Source organism: Anser anser (assembly GCF_964211835.1).
Source record: "Anser anser genome assembly, chromosome: 1".
NCBI classification, from domain to species: Eukaryota; Metazoa; Chordata; class Aves; order Anseriformes; family Anatidae; genus Anser; species Anser anser.
The window spans coordinates 84,522,205-84,539,012 of NC_139720.1; the positions used below are offsets into that span (position 1 = coordinate 84,522,205).

The 16,808-nt window shown below is 39.0% G+C and overlaps 1 long non-coding RNA gene across 1 annotated transcript; it reads right to left on the reverse strand.

The window, feature by feature from the left end:
- Window positions 1–3,704: 3,704 nt before the first annotated feature.
- Window positions 3,705–16,519, reverse strand: LOC310882975. The gene is made up of 2 exons (XR_014573256.1): window positions 13,311–16,519; window positions 3,705–4,352 (listed from the first exon to the last, which is right to left on the reverse strand). It is a non-coding gene; the product is annotated as an uncharacterized lncRNA (long non-coding RNA).
- Window positions 16,520–16,808: the final 289 nt, after the last annotated feature.

The window sequence follows — 16,808 nt, forward strand, 5'->3', positions numbered from 1 at the left end:
TTATACTTGACACCACATAGATAATATAATAATAAAGGAACAATAACTTCCACCATAGGAAATGCTGAATAAAATTCCAAAACCTCTGTTATGCAGGAGGCCAGACTTGCAGATGACCATAGCAGATCATTCATTCAAATACTTGTCTTTTCAAGAGTTTCATTAGGCTTAGGAATTCAAGTGTTGTTTGGTCCTGCTTGTATTGATCCATATATCCTGAGAACCAGTGTGAGAGATGGAAGCGTGCTTCATTCAGAATCACAGCATTAACAGATCTAACATGATCCTTGTACAACATGATCCTCAGTACAACACAGCTACTTCAATGAGCTCATGGCAGATCCACTTCAAAAGCCTCACAGTTCTCCCCAGCTCTTATTTGCACGCAATTAAGTTGCTTCTGAAAAAGGCTGAACCATATATTACTGCTACCCTCTCAATTTTATATATGAAGGCAAATAGGTTTAATTCAACTCCCAATGCAGTTGCACTCTGTGTTCTCAAGATAAGTTTTGGTGAAGCCAACAAAAATCAAATAAAGAATAATTGTTTGGATGTTTTTTCTCAAGTTGGCTCAAATCTACTTTGAATTTTAGTCAAAGTATACATAATAAAACAAAACGTATCTTAAAATGAAAAGTTATTTTTGATTCTTGATTTAATTTTTTAACTTTAGAAAAACTTCCATAAATTTACTATTCAGTTTTCTTATGCTAGAATACTAGCATCATTGTTCTCTACTTTTTAATACATGAAGCTATAGTACACCTTCCCTGTATTTTCCTAGCCATTCAGTCATCTATAAAATGCAGTATGGCACATATCTTATATAGTCAAACACATGCCTGCACATATGCAGACTTTGAAGATATACTATTAAAGGCCATATCTTCAGGAAATATTTGAAATACATTAATGTTTTCCAATCTTAGACTCCAAAGACTATTAAGCATAAATCTAACACCAGGTTTCCGGAACAGGGTCAGGCTTGAGTGCTCTTCTATTAAGAATGACTAATTCTGGGCAAGTCTTCAACAAAGCATCACCCTCAAAAAGACACTCATTATTTTAGCTATGAAGCTATAGTCCAAAGACACTTACATTGCTTCTTTGTGGATTTATCAGAATTGAATGTGATCATCTTTTATTCTGTAATTCCCTTCTTCTCATTCCTCTGAAGAAAGGTCAGTTTGCATTTCAAAATGGGGTCTACGGTTGTCATTTCATAAGAACAGTAGGGTTCCCTGATACAATGAGATGTCACCAGCTGTGGTTGATGAACTTGTATGGTTTGTAAGTTTTTAGTGATTCTTCCCATTGATCAAATCACAGCTTTCGTGATAAATTGCAACAGGAATAAAATGTGTAAACAAGGAAAGTTTAGATGAATGCTTTCAGAGTCCAATCAAGTATGGTTGTGTGTTTTTTTTTTTTTCTGCCATTTAGCAACAAGAAAGTTGCTAAATAGTTCACAAGAGGATCTGCTAAATCATATAAGTTTACTTCAAAGAAAATGCCAGTTTCTCAGGTGACTGATCCACATCCCAGTACTCCCATCTCAAGGACCAGCTATATCAAAATACTGGTGATTACTTCAGATCAGCCTACTCTTTCTAATGCCTTCATCCAGTAGAACTTTGTTATTTCTGGGTTTTGGATTTCCCTTTATATGTAAGTATGTAAATATATGTATATATATATATATATACACACACACATATAAATGTAATGAACATAAGTGTGCCGAACCTTTAGTTTAACCAACAAAACTTATTTTCCCCACCAGTAAATTCTGGTTCAACAGGTATGATACAAATATGGTCACTTTTATATTTGGGATCAAATAGAAATACCATGTTGAATCAGCAGGCCAGTTCACATTTGGTTTCAGTTCAATTCCAGGTTCCCCCAAATTACAGATCATTTTGAAAGTGCTTTCCCCTCTGAAGCATCTGGCTGACATGGTTAGGTTCAGTGCTTTCAATGTGTGGCAGAAAGCTTCACTAACCTTTCATAAAGCTGATAGCAGAGCTGAGTTGGAAAATACTGCTTGCTTACTTGTTTTGGCATATACTTGCTGTTCAAACTTGGAACAGGATAAATCCCTGAAGGTTGCAGTAGCAGTAAAAATGCCTGAGGAAGAAGAAGGGAAAGTGAGGAGATAAAGTGACTGGTAGAGCAAGGGAGTTCTCAGAGCATGCATTAAATATTAGGTGATATATATTTGCAAATGATTCTCATGAGTTCACCGATGTGTCAAATTCTGATGTACTCACTTGAAAGTTCCCCATGAATGCATTTTTTAATCTAAAGTAGGATCTCACACCAAAAAAAAGCTCTTTTATTTAGAGTGTGAGAAAGTTTCTCTTTGTTCTAAAATAAAACTCTTAGCCTTTCTCTATTCTCTTTACCTCCCAGCCTCGGAAAGATTAATTGCTAAAAGGCAGCTCAGGAGCTGCTAGGAAGCTCTCTGGCTATATTTCAACAATGTGACAGTGTTCAGATGTTGCAGTGGTTCCACATTGTATTTCAACAGCTGAATATGTTACCATACATGAAGGGTAGAGTTGTTATTCAAGCCATAATGTCTTCTTCTGCTGACGTATCTAAATAAATCTCTGAGTATATGTCTATTCTTTTTTTTTACTTCCAGACTATTTTAATCCTGAACGCAATGAAGCAGACTTCAAGAAATGGAGGCGAGAGTATTGTTTCAGGGCATGTGTATCAGACCCACCATCATTCAGCACATACTTCTTTGACTCCTTGAGCTTGATGCACTTTTTCAGTGTTAAGATAACTTCCTTATGGTAAGTTTACAGTTCTGGGGGATTTTCCTTTCACCCGAGTTTTTCTTCCATCTCTACGCTTATTTTTTAGCCCTTTCATCGATCAGTATGTTTCCCCTTCTGTTTTGCTCTATTTCTGTGCCTGTATACTTTGTATGCAGAAGTTTTCTTTTCTTCTTCCATTCTTTCCTTTGCAGTGTCAGTGCTTCTCCCTTCTCACCCTCTCTCAATTTTTATTGATTTTGTTTTCCATTTGTCACCAACATTTTCACTACCCCAATGTGTTTTAACCCCTCTATTACCACTCAACAGCAAAATAAAATCAACTACCTTTCTCACCAGATTAGTGAACACACTGGGTAATATAGGTGAGAGAGCTTATGCTAGATTTCGTTAGTTTCCATGCAAATGAGAACGAATAAGTAAGAGTAAGAGAACTTCCAGAGTGATGAAAAGATCCAGGATAACAGCAAAAAATAAATTCCTATTTTTGAATCTGGTCCTCAATAGTTTCTGTAGCTACAGACAGACATAGTTTTTAAAACATTTTCAAAGCCTGGTAAGTAAGCAAGACAATTGTTCTGCAGGCTGGGAAAATTTCAGTTCTGGGAGGGCTGAAACAACCAGTATTTTTATCTTCCTCCCCCATGAAACAATCTGTTCCAGACATTCCCCAGTTCATCAACACCTTCCTAGGAGAGCATCTCTAGCAAGAAATACTGACAGCTTTTCCCTGAATTTTCTATTGAGCAGGTGGGCTGTAGGATGGTTTTTGCTTTGTAGATACATTTTGGATTGTTTGTGAAAGCTGTTTGTTACCATGACATCTGATGGACAATTTCTCAATGTGAGTAGAGCATTTGCTCTCACCAAAATGTTTCTTCTAATATGAATAGGCATAGGAGAAATTCATTACTGCAATGTATTTATTCATGCTGATGAAGAGATTTGCAAAGTATTTCAAAAGGTAAAATGGCAATATTGTCTGCTCAATTGTCTGCACTTCTACATTTTAGTACACACGTTTATTGTTTTTTTTTTTCCTGATGCATCTTCTCCCCTCAAGAAATTAGCACACCTTCCAGACCTCAAATTAAAATAATTAAAATAAAATATTTCTGGCCCCTATATTACCATGTTCTGATTCTTCAGGACTGGTTCTCCTTAATATGGTCTAGTAGGAGGGCAAAGCTGTGGTAAGCTTACCATTTTAAAGTGCAGGTAGTGGTGAATTACCAGTCATTGGTAGAAACTATACTGCAGATGATGATCTTTGATATGGAGTCAGGAAAATAACAGGCAAATATTGCAATTCTTACTCCTAGTGAACTCAGTACTATTTCTAGAAAAAGGAAGGCAGGGTTTAGTCACATAATATTTTAATACATGGTAGCCTTGTATACTTTCAACTATGGAAAGGAGGATTTAATCACAGAATGGTTGAGCTTGGAAGAGAACTGAAATCATCTAGTCCAACTCAGCTAGAGCATGTTGTCCAGGACGGCATCCAACTGGGTTCTGAATACCTCCAAGAATGGAGATGCCACAACCTCTCTGGGCAACCTAATCAAAAAAGAAAAGAAAAGAAAAAAACACACTGTGTTTTCTTTTGTTCAGATAGGATTTCAAATGTTTTAGTTTTAGTAAGTCCTGTTACTGGGCACCGATCAGAAAAGTCTGCTCCCTCACCTTCTTTCCCTCCAATCAGTTATTAACACACATAGAAAAGATCTCTCCGAGCCTTCTCTTCTCCAGGCTGAATAGTCTCAGTTCTTCGTCTCTCTGGAGCATAAAGAAGATGCACCAGTCTCCTAATCATCCTGGTGGCCCTGCGCTGGACTTGCTCCAGCAAGTTCCATCTTTGTTTTACCATAGATCGTAGATCACATTGGTCTGCAGGCAAAGTATTGCATTTTCCAAAACTACTACATAGGTAACTTGATAACTGCTAATAGCTAATTCAACTTTTTTCTATCAAAAAAAAAAAAGGCAGATATATGTCAATGATTTTAAAACATTCGAACCCAAATCTTAGGACTATGTATGCAAGTTTAAAAAGGTATTTGCATTCATTAACATTTTTTCAGAACTGTTAGATAAAAAGTAAAGTAATAAAAGAGCTAGATATCAGATTCAGTGTACACACTGAACAATTTTTGCAGTTGTTCTTTGTCAGTGAACTTTTTATTTGGTAACCTTAATCTAACAGTGCTTTTTACAATCAAGTTTGAATTAATTTTAGGTTTGAAATTCTGCACTGACATTCTGTAAGCATCTTTCTGTTCTCACATAGAGTGTATGCAGTCTTCTGAAGCTGCTTTTAAAACCAGACCTGCTGTCCTTAAGAGGCTGTGCCTGTAAACGCAACCTCAGGCACAGCTAGAGAGCGCTTTACAGAGCATGTGGTGCCCTGTGCACCCTTACAGACCTCTGTGCCACGAGGCAGCTTAACATACCATGAGGCACTCCCCCACAAACCACATGTACGCTGCCCACAGGCTGCCTACAGGCTATCAGTGCAGAAGGCAGGTGGATGTTTCAGGCGGTGTGCCATGCTCGTATCTGCTCTTTCAGTGTAAAACCACTGGTGGGATTCTGCACAGGTACAGGGTCTGCCAAAACCACAACTCACAGCAAGTTCAGACCAAAAATAACTACATTAGACATGATACGTTAGGGATCTTTTCAGATGCCATGTGAGGAAAAGACTCTTAGTGCTCTCTCATGTAAAGAAATAAAACGCTGTCTTGTCAAATACCAGGATTTTATCATGAGCCTTGTGGTATCTGTAGATTTTCTTAAAAGCCTCAGCTCCCAAAGGCAGGCCTTTTATGAACACTTCTGCTCCCTTATTTTTTTATAGTATGTTTCTAATCCTTATAGTTACAGGAAAAAGCCTGGAAATATATGACTCAAGGTCAGTCTTAAAGCTTAAAAGCAGAGACAAAAGAAAAAAATATTGGTAGGCTGTTTGCTGTTATTTTTAAATCTGCTATTCTGGCACTTGATGTGCCTTTTGAACATTTGGGCTTGACAATACAGAAAACACTTCACCCTTTTTGTCACCGCAGGATCCAATACACTTTCCAATTTGGAACTTGCACTAGGAAAAAAAGGATAATTAAAATAAAATACATCCATACTATAGGACAATGGTCTCCAAAAAGGGGGTTTCATACCCAAGGGGCTCACAAACATGAACTACTAGGGTGCAGAGGAAAAATTTTAGAGCTTTTATTTAATCTAGAGAAATAAGAATGAAATTAAGCTGTATAATAAATGTCTAGAAGCCTCTTTTGAGGTTAATAGCAAAAGACAAAAATCCACATAACTTTGGGAAATGTTTGTCCTTTCTGCCACAGTATGTGGAATAATACGCAGAAAATAATATGGCAACAAACTGGAATGCATTCCTTTGTCAGCAAATACTGCTGGAAGATGCCTAGAAAACCTTGCTGAAGGTTTGAAGAAACAAGTATTAGAACACATTATGCAGTGTGGGAGGTTTGTGGCATAGTTGGCTGAAAGTACAGGTGTTTCTAACGTGTCTCAGCTTATGGTATTTGCTAGATTCTGTTTCAATATTGAAGTACATGAAGAACTAGTGCTGTGTGAGCCACTGAAGGAAAGACGTACTGGAGAATATATATTCTCAATGCTAAATGACTTCTTTAATAAAAACAATGTTTTATGGAAACTCTCTGTAAGTGTAACCACCGATGGAGCAGCTGCTTTGACTGGAATAAAAAAGGGATTCTAGGGTAAGGTAGCTAGCACTGAACGTGAAATGCATTCACTGCATCATTCATAGGCAAGCTGTTGCAGCAAAGAAATGGGATCAGGAATGCACAAAGTTCTACAGGGTATCATCACTGTGGTTAATTTCACCAAAAAAAAGCCTTTAAATCTTTACAGTACTTCATAATGAGATGGGGAGTGACCACGAAAATCTTTCGTGCTACACATTGGTTTGCTGGCTATCTCATGCAAAATGCTTAAAAGTGTTGTCAAAATTAAAGATGACTTTACACATTTTTCTTTAAAAAAATACAAGTGTTCCAAGTCTGCTGACCTCTTCTATGATGACAAGTGGCTATCAGTAGTATGCTAAGTAGCAGATATTTTCAAAAGAATAAACAGACAATGTGTCCCTTAGAGGTAAAGGTAATACCTTAACAATAAGTGAGAAAGTAACTGCTTTTCCAAAGAAACCAACTCTATGCTGGCAGCATTTTTAAAATGGACATGTGGAAATATTTTCATCATTATGTGATGCAGTTGTCGAAAATGAGGTATATCACCTATGTATATATATAAAAAAATAAAACTTTTATATCTGTATACTTAAAAAAAAAAAAGCACGGGATTGAAAATTGATGAAGGGGATTGAAAAAATGAGAATCGTGATTTAGTAAGCACAGAAAATGGTGCACTTCTTCCTTTGGCATCTATACATCTTTGTGAGGTACCTTTTTCAGCCATGATGGCAATTAAAACCAAGTATCAAAATGCACAGAACATAGAACCAGACCTCCAAATTTCTGTATCACAAAGTGTTAAACTGAGATTTTCAAAAGTAAATCAAGTGTATTCAATCACATTGCTCTAATATTGTTATGTGGCACTCAGGGACATGGTTTAGTGGGTGATATTGGTGGTAGGGGGATGGTTAGACCAGATGATCTTGGAGGTCTTTTCCAACCTTTATGATTCTATGATTATTCTCAAAATTTCTTTGTGAGAAGAAAAAGGATTTTTGTAATGTAAATTAATAACATTTTTATTTTAAAATATTTCTATTTCAACTATATGTCTTCTCAGCTTCTATTTAAGAGTAGAGATTTTATAATGTATATAATATATATCATAAACATGTACTCCTGTAGTAAAATAAATATACATAAGTTTGGAGTTTGTGCTCAAAATATTTTCACTGATAAGGGTGTGATAAAGTTTGGAGCCCACTGCTCTAATCCTATAGCTGTACACGTCAACCCCATATGTTATTTTACTGTTGACACAGACTTTACTGTATATAATGGCTATTTCTCCAGTAGCATATTAAAAAAAAAAAAAGCAAAAAAGCAACCACCCTTCTGTCCCCAAAAAACTCCTTGAAAGCTCTTGAGGAATCTCTCAGTGAGTTTCTGCTTTTGTATTTTCAGCTCTTGGCTGGCACAGAGGTAAAGGTAGTAATGCAGCTTAGGAAAGATTACTCTCTCCTGACTTGAGTCAAAGTAATCATTCAGATTTTTTGTTTTTTATTTTTTAATTTGAAACCTCCATTAACAGATAACTTGACAGGATACCTGTATTCATGGTGCTTCCTCCAACTGAAAAGATATTTGGGCTTTTTGAAATTCACCTACATCTCCAGAGAAGACCCTTCTACAACAATCAAATTGGAGATCACACTGAATAAAATGCAGCAAACCAGAACAGAGAGGGATGCTGTGAAATCTTTTTAAATAAGTAAAAATGATGACAGAATCATCTTGCTAAAAGTGATAGTGCACAGAATGATAAAAGTTAATGAGAATCTGGGTATAAAAAGAATTTGTTAAGGGAATGTTTTAAACTCAAAAATTCTGTGAACTGTTTTGTAAATAGACCAAGAGATATTAAGAAATTCTGTGTAGCACAGTACTATCAGCTTACATATTTAAAAGACTTCTGCTTTACCTCAGGTGATGATAAATTACAAGGTAGCAGGACACTTCAGGCAAAAAGCGATTCACTTAACATCCAAGAAATGATAAAATTAAAAAAAAAAAGTGGGGCATCTAGTCGCTATGTTTTCTAGTCCCCAGGGTGCTCGCTTAAAAAAAAAATATGATTTTTTCTCTTAGGCAAATTAGTATAAACCCTCTACCTTTTCCATCTTCTCTGCTGTACACTTCATGTGAAGCTAAACTGACTCCACTTTTTCCACTGAACTGTAAAACTCAGTCTGTACAGCATAAGCACATATAGGAGTGAGCAAAGTCAATGAAATAAGGCAAGTTAATCATTTTTTTCTCCATCTCACTTACAAGTATATGTTTTTGAACAGATATGGAATTGTGTTTTATCACAAAGCTAAGAAAACCACTAAGCAAATACAATTGTTGGTTTAAGAAAACTTTTTTTAATCAATCTGCTTTTCTACATTTGGGAATCTGCTTTGTCAAGTTCAGGGTGTATGAGATGTTAAACAGTCAATAAAAACCTTGTTATGTGTTTTGGAAATCAGTATAGGATATAAACCCTGCTGGGCATTGCCAAGAACAGGAAATGAACGGAACAGAACAGAAAGTTCAGTTGGAAGGGACCTTCAAAAATCATCAAGTCCAACCACCTGACCACTTCAGGGCTAACCAAAAGTCAAAGCACATCACTGAGGGCAGTGTCCAAATGCCTCTTGAACACTGAGGGGCACGGGGCACCAACCACCTCACTAGAAAGCCTGCTCCAATGTTCAGCCACCCTCACAGGAAATAAATTGTTCCCAGTGCCCAGACTGAACCTCCCCAGGCCCAGCTTTATGCTGTTCCCCTGTGTCCTGTCATTCGTTCCCAGGGAGCAGAGACCGGCACCTCCCTCTCTGCCTCCCCTCCTCGGGAAGCTGTGGAGAGCACTGAGGTTGTCTCTCGGCCTCCTCTTCTCCAGGCCAGACAACCCAGGTGTCCTCAGCCTCTCCTCACAGCACGTGCCCTCCAGCCCTTTTACCAGCCTTGTTGCCCTCCCTCAGGATGCTTTGAAAGACCTTAACATCATTTTCACATTGTGGAGACCAGAACTGTGAACAACATGATGCTGCACCAGCAGTAAATATAGCAGGATAATCACCTCTTTTGGACAGCTGGCTGTGTTGTGTTTAATTCACCCCAAAATTTGGTTTGTCCTCTTGGCTGCCAGGGCAGCCTGCTGGCTCACATTGAGCCTCCTGTCTACCAGCACCCCCAGCCCCCTTCCTGCTGAGCTGCTCTCCAGCCTCTCCTCCCCCAGTCCACACCTGTGTCCAGCGTTACTTCGCCCCAGGTGCATATCCCAGCAGTTTCCTTTGTTGAACTTCATGCTGTTGATGATTGTCCAATGCTCCAATGCATCTGTTGACTCCCTTCAAGTTTAGTATCATCAGCAAACTTGCCAAGGATTCATGCCACTCCTGCATCCAGACCATTGATAAAAATATCAAACAGTACTGGTCATAGAATTGAGCACTGGGGAACACCATCAGTTTACCTGCCTAATGCATCCCCAGTCACTACAACCCTATGAGCCCTACTGTTGAGCCAGTTCATCACCCAGCGTAGCGTGAACCCGTTTATCTCACAGTTGGACAATTTGTCCAGAATGATGCTGTGAGGGACAGTATGAAAGGCCTTATTAAAACTAGAAAGGTTACATCTGCTGCCTTCCCTTCACCAAAAAGATAACCTTACAATAGAAGAAGATCAAATTACTAAGGCAAACTTTTCCTTGATGAACTCATGTTGACTATGCCTGATAATGGCTTTATTTTTTAACTGCCTTTCAATATTCCCCAGTGCAATCTTCTCCATAACTTTTCCAGGGACTGAGGTTAGACTAACAGGCCTGTAGTTTCTTGGGTCTTCTCTTACATCCTTTTTATAGATGACTGACATTGGCTAGCTTCCAGTAACCTCCACAGACTCCTGTGACCTTCGGCAAATTATAGAGAGGTCCAGCTGTAACACCCATTAACTCCTTCATCACTGTGGGGTGAATCCTGTCAGGCCCCATGGACTTACAAACGTTGAGCTGATACAACTGATCCCTTACGATTTTAGTGACCACAGATGGAAAGTCACTGCTCCTTCAGTCATAGTCCTCCAGCTCTGAGGTCTGGATCAGATCTGTCATTACTATGAAATAGAGGCAAAAAAAGGCCTCTGCCTTTTCCTCATCCTCACCTGCTAGGTGGCCACCAGCTTCAAGTACCAGTCCAGTATTTTCCTTTGACCTCCTCCTGCTGTTGACATACTTGAAGAAGCCTTTTTATTGTCTGACATTACATTGGCCAGTGTTGACTTAAGTTGAGCTTTGGCTTTTCTTGTTTTCTCCCTGCAGATGCGAACTGTAGCTCTATACTCTCCCCGTGAAGCCAGACCTTGCTTCCAGAGGTAATACGTTTTCCTTCTCTGCCCTAGTTCCAGGCGGAATTCCCTGTTTAGCCAGGCCAGCATTTTGTCCCGTTTACTTGGCTTGTGGCACAATGGGATTGACTGCTCCTTGGCTTTTAAAAGGTTGTTCTTGATAAGCACCCAGCTTTCTTGGAGGGCGACTGGCTGGAGCATAGTCCCAAGCAGTGAACTGGGCATCTGGGATCCTGCCTGGCACTTTTGAGAGAGAACCCTTAACCAGAAACTGAAAACCTTGCAGCTGAAAAGAAGTCACAGAATCATTTAGGTTGGAAGAGACCTCCAAGATCACCGAGTCCAACCTCTGACCTAATACTAACAAGTCCTCCATGAAACTATAGCACTAAGCTCTACATCTAAACGTCTTTTAAAGACCTCCAGGGATGGTGACTCAACCACTTCCCTGGGCAGCCCATTCCAATGCCTAACAACCCTTTCGGTAAAGAAGTTCCTCCTAATATCCAACCTAAACCTCCCCAGGCGCAACTTTCGCCCATTCCCCCTTGTCCTGTCACCAGTCACGTGGGAGAACAGACCAACCCCCACCTCACTACAGCCTCCTTTAAGGTAACTGTAGAGAGCGATAAGGTCGCCCCTGAGCCTCCTGTTCTCCAGGCTGAACAATCCCAGCTCCCTCAGCCGCTCCTTGTAAGACTTGTTCTCCAGACCCCTCACCAGCTTTGTTGCCCTTCTCTGGACTCTGTCCAGCACTTCCATGTCCTTCTTGTAGTGAGGGGCCCAAAACTGAACACAGTACTTGAGGTGCAGCCTCACCAGAGCCGTGTACAGGGAGACAATCACTTCCCTAGACCTGCTGGCCACACTATGCCTGATACAGGCCAGGATGCTGTTGGCCTTCTTGGCCACCTGGGCACACTGCTGGCTCATATTCAGCTGACTATCAACCAGTACTCCCAGGTCCTTCTCTGCCAGGCAGCTTTCCAACCACTCATCTCCCAGCCTTTAGCGCTGCTTGGGGTTGTTGTGTCCCAGGTGCAGGACCCGGCACTTGGCCTTGTTGAACTTCATACAGTTGACCTCAGCCCATCGCTCCAGCCTATCCAGATCCTCCTGCAGAGCCTTCCTATCCTTGAGCATGGAACTGCATTAGGGAGAACAATGGTTCCTCCCAATTAACTTACATTTGAAGGAGGAAGAGGAGGAAGTTGGAAGACAAAGAAGTAAAAAAAAAGAAAAAAAAAAAGTAACTAGTAGGTTCTTTTGTTCCTTCAGACTACAGCTGGACACTGTAAATAATATAGAGGTTTCCATAACAAATGGGAAGTAATACATGCAAATGCTATTGGAATGTTTTAGTTTCTGCTGCAATCTCAAATTACAACTAACAATATAAAGATATGTGAGCATCAACTGAAAATGCATAAAGCAGAATGAGATGGCCTTAATAAAAGGCAATGCAGTGTTTGCCATGAGAAAATGCAAACTACTTCAGAATAGGTAGTACCTGAAATATGTCCAATTCACAAGAGGTCATTTTCAGGACGGGTGTCGATTGCTAAACAGGAATGAACTGGCAGTATGAAAGCAAACAGATACTTTTTCTTCTAGTCTGCTTGTCTGCATCACCTTGCTTGATGAAAGTGTCCTGAATATTAACTGGTCTTAGCTACTGTATGAGTTACTCAGCTTAGTTTGGTGACCAGAGAACCACTGTACTGACTCCTACTCATCACCACAGTGTTTGTGCTACTACCTAGGATTAAGCAGGTGACCTCTGATGCAGCAGAAGGTTGCACTACAAAGCTTTTTTATTGTTGTTGCTTTTTTTTCTTTTTTTTTTTAATATACGTATATATATATATATATATATATATATATATTTGTTTGCATTCCTGACACTCTGAGGTCAAAATCACTCAGTCCGCAAGCAGCTGCACTTGCTCATTTTTCCATTTTCCAGATCAAGGTTGGCATCTAGTTTCCAGACTCTCTACAGATCATACTATTCATAATCCCTTCTTTCTTCTTCCACTTTTCTGTCCTCTTTCTGTACATTTTCACCACCGTTCACCACCAAAGATCTTCTCTTCCCCAGCTGTTTGTTTCCAATAGCTATCCTATGCTTCATTGCACAACCTACATCCAGTGTGGCCAGAGATATATTAATCTCATGAAAATAAAGCATTTCTTGAAACTACTAAAGTTAATATGAAAAAAAAGTCAAATTTGATTTGTCTGCATTTGGTTCCAACGTTGTCCAAAAAAATTACAGATATTTACTTTAAAAAAATCTAGAAATGAAATCTAAAAAGATACCCTCAAGTTAAAAAAAAAAAAAAGTTTTACAATTTTTATATTCTAGCAGGAAAAGCAAAAGATAATATAAAAATGTATTTCTGTCCAAACATGTACTTACATCAGAAAGTATGGCCATGATGTAGAGGCTTCAGCTCCATGCATTATTCAATACCTCCCTCATTTCACCTTCAACAAAGCGAAAAAGGTTTTCACATACTTTTTCTTGATTTTTTTTTTTTATTACATTACTACTTTTTTTTTTTTTTAACTACTCTCTAACCAAAATACTGTGCAAAAACTGAAGTACTTTCTTCTCTCCTGTCCTGTTCTCTCCTCATAAGGAAACTGAAGTTCTTTCTTTCTTCCTTACTGCTTAAGGAAACTGAACTACTTCTTTCTTTTAGTGACAAGAGAGTTATAGAGGGCTATTTTTATGCCAATGTATTGACAAATCTTTTCATATTATCTACTTGATTTATACTCACAGAATAAGTTGTCCTACTGTTCTTTAGCTTTTTTTCTTATTAATTTTGTACTTACAAGGAGAGCAACAGACTAAAAAGTACAGAATGTAAAGGATTACTTTTCTCCTTATGCTTTCTCACCCAACAGCCTGAAAACCATTTCTTGTTAGCATAAAAAGAAATGACAGTCTCTTCAGTACACTCCTACCAGAAGGAGGTGCTATCAGAGCAAGCTTTAAAAATTGTCTGTGTTCTCAACATTTTTCATAAATCTTCTGATTTCTATTTAAAGGTATTTCAAGCAATACTGTAAGCATAATGCAAGCACAAATTCTGAAATTTTAGACAGATGCTACAGTTACAGCAAGCTCATTTTTTCCCCTTTAGGAAAGAAACTAGAAAATCTTTCTAGTTTCTAGAACTAGGACTCTTTCACTATTGTTTGTGGCTTTGGACCATTCAAGTAGATTACCATCATACAAGAAACCTGGCACTGGTAAAACTGTAAATTTCTTTATGCTGGTTTATCTCTTCTCCTTTGATAATATTTTTTCTTTTCCAAAACAAGCTGCAGTTTGAAAAATAATCTGCAGAAAGTGGATGAAGAAAATGACAATTTTCAAGGCTGTTTTCTTCCTTTCTGCATGCATTTTTGAGTCAAATTAACACACCATATTTCTCCCCTTTGCTACATTTAAAAATGAAAAAAAAAAAAAAAAAGGTCTGTAATGCAGGTACTTATTAGCTCTTCCAAACCCTTCAATCTAATGAAGAAAGTCATTAAAAAATATTAGTTAATGGGAAACTCCTTTCATATCACCCTATGGAGCACATAAAATTTGTAGTCTTTTAGGATGTCATGATGGAAGTATGAAAACTGTAATATGAAAGAAGTCTATTATTCCACATTAAGTACATAGAATCACAGAATATCCCAAGTTGGAGGGGACCCATGAGGATCATCTAGTCCAACTCCTGGATCCACACAGGACCACCCAAAAATCAGACCATGTGTCTGAGAGCGTTGTCCAAACACTTGAATTCTGTCAGGCTTGGTGCTGTGACCACCGCCCTGGGGATCTTGTCGCAGTGTCCAACCACCCTCTGGGCGCTGAATCTTTTTCTAACCCCCAGCCTGACCCTCCCCTGTCCCAGCTCCATGCTGTTCCCTTGGATCCTGTCGCTGTCCCCAGAGAGCAGAGCTCAGCGCCTGCCCCTCTGCTCCCCTTGTGAGGGAGCTGCAGGCCGCCATGAGGCCTCCCCTCAGCCTCCTCTTCTTTAGGCTAAACAAACCAAACTTTTAGAGTACTTTACAAAAGAAACTCCATATTTGCTTTGGTTTCAGGAATGCCTGACACAAAGGATGTTTAGAAGTCCAGATCGCAGTGAAAGCAACAAGAATGAGGCAACTACATGTCTTTAATGATTTGTGTCCAACTCATAGCCTAGACCTGATTAACAAAGTCAGTTAAGCTTCAGTGGTTTTCAGCACGGTCATGTTAGAAACTTTTGCTACTTCTGGAAAAAAAAAATCCTAGTTTGTTAAAAGCACATTTGAAAATACCATCCTTCATCCCTTTTCAATTCTATACAAAATTTTCAAGTATAAAAACTGAGTGAATAGAAACATTCACTCCTTCACTTGCCTAGGACCCCTAGCAAATAGTTTGTCTTATTTTTAACATTTTCAGGGCGATGGTAGTTAACAAATTTGACTTTTAAAGCTAGTTTTCATTTGATAGAAGGCTGAGAGAGTTAGCTACTACAAAAAAAGTTATTTTCAAGCTGCTCTGCCAGTGAGCTTAACTTAGAAATGGGAAAAAAAAAAAAAAAAAGTTTTTCAGAAACAGAAGAGTGTATGGGTTCAGATGGCTGATGCAACTACGCTCTTACTTTTGATGAATCAACTCTGCTAAACGTTGAATGCAAAAGGTATTATTCAGGACTAGCATGCTAGCATGAAGTCTTCCCCACACCGCTCTGTGAGTTGAAGGAAATAATAATGGTAAAATACGATTCAAAGAAATGTTGGCATTTCATGCTGCAAGGCTGGTATTTTGAGGATCAGATAGGGAACTCAGGAACATAACCAGAACCCTCAAGGATACTCCAGAATACACTCTGATTCCATGAGCCGAATGCAGTCCTGAAAGCTTCTGGGAAAAAAAGATAAACAAACAGATAAATAAATAACAATCCTCATAGTGGAAAGAAGACTCCTTAAAGGTAATTCTCGGTCTGTTGCCCTTTCCTGTGAGGGAAAGGTCTATAATGGCAGAAAGAGCTACCAAGGAATGAAGATACCACTCCATTTACATACTTTCTTCTCTTTGCTCTCAGAAATGAAAGAAATGTGTGCAAAATTGGGAATTTATTACAAAGATAAGATGCAGAACCTCAAGTCATATGTGATAATAAAGTGAACAAGAATTTTGGACTTTAAGTCTTATCTTCAATAAGTAGGTTGTGGCAGGAGAAGCCTGCATGGCCCCCTGTTGCTGCCATGAGCTTGCCAGATGTGTATGTAGTAAACATTGTGGCTGCTGGCTATAAAAAATGGGAATGAAGACTGATCTGAGCATGATTAGTAGAAGGAAAGGAATTGACTGGAGATTAGCAATGCTACTGACCCAAAAGTAAGATGAAAAAGTAAACAACTCTGAAGATCAGTACCCAAAAGCAACAGTAAATGAAAGAGCTAACGATTGGATGAAATCATTAAAAGCAATGTTTTGCTCAAACCATGGGACTGGAAACATAAAACCAGCACGAAAAAGAGAACTTGCCTTTCAATAGGAAGATCCTCAGAAGATCACAGAAGAACAGCTGCCAGTAGGTTCAATTGCTGTGCAGAAAGTTGTCTCCTAGGAGGAAGCACTAGAGCCTTGTCCTCATGTAGTGGGTTTACATGGCAAGGTTTTGGTAGCAGGGGGCCATAGGGGTGGCTTCTGTGAGAAGGATCTAGAAGCTGCCCCATGTTAGGTAAGGGCCCCACTGCTGACCAGAGCTGAGCCAATAAGTGATGTTGTTTTGCGCCTCTGTGAGAGCGTATTTAAGACAGGGGAAAAAAACGCTGCGCCACACAGCAGCTGGGAGAGTGAGAGGAGTGAGGAACAGCCTTGCAGGTGCCAAGGTCAGTGAAGAAGGAGGGG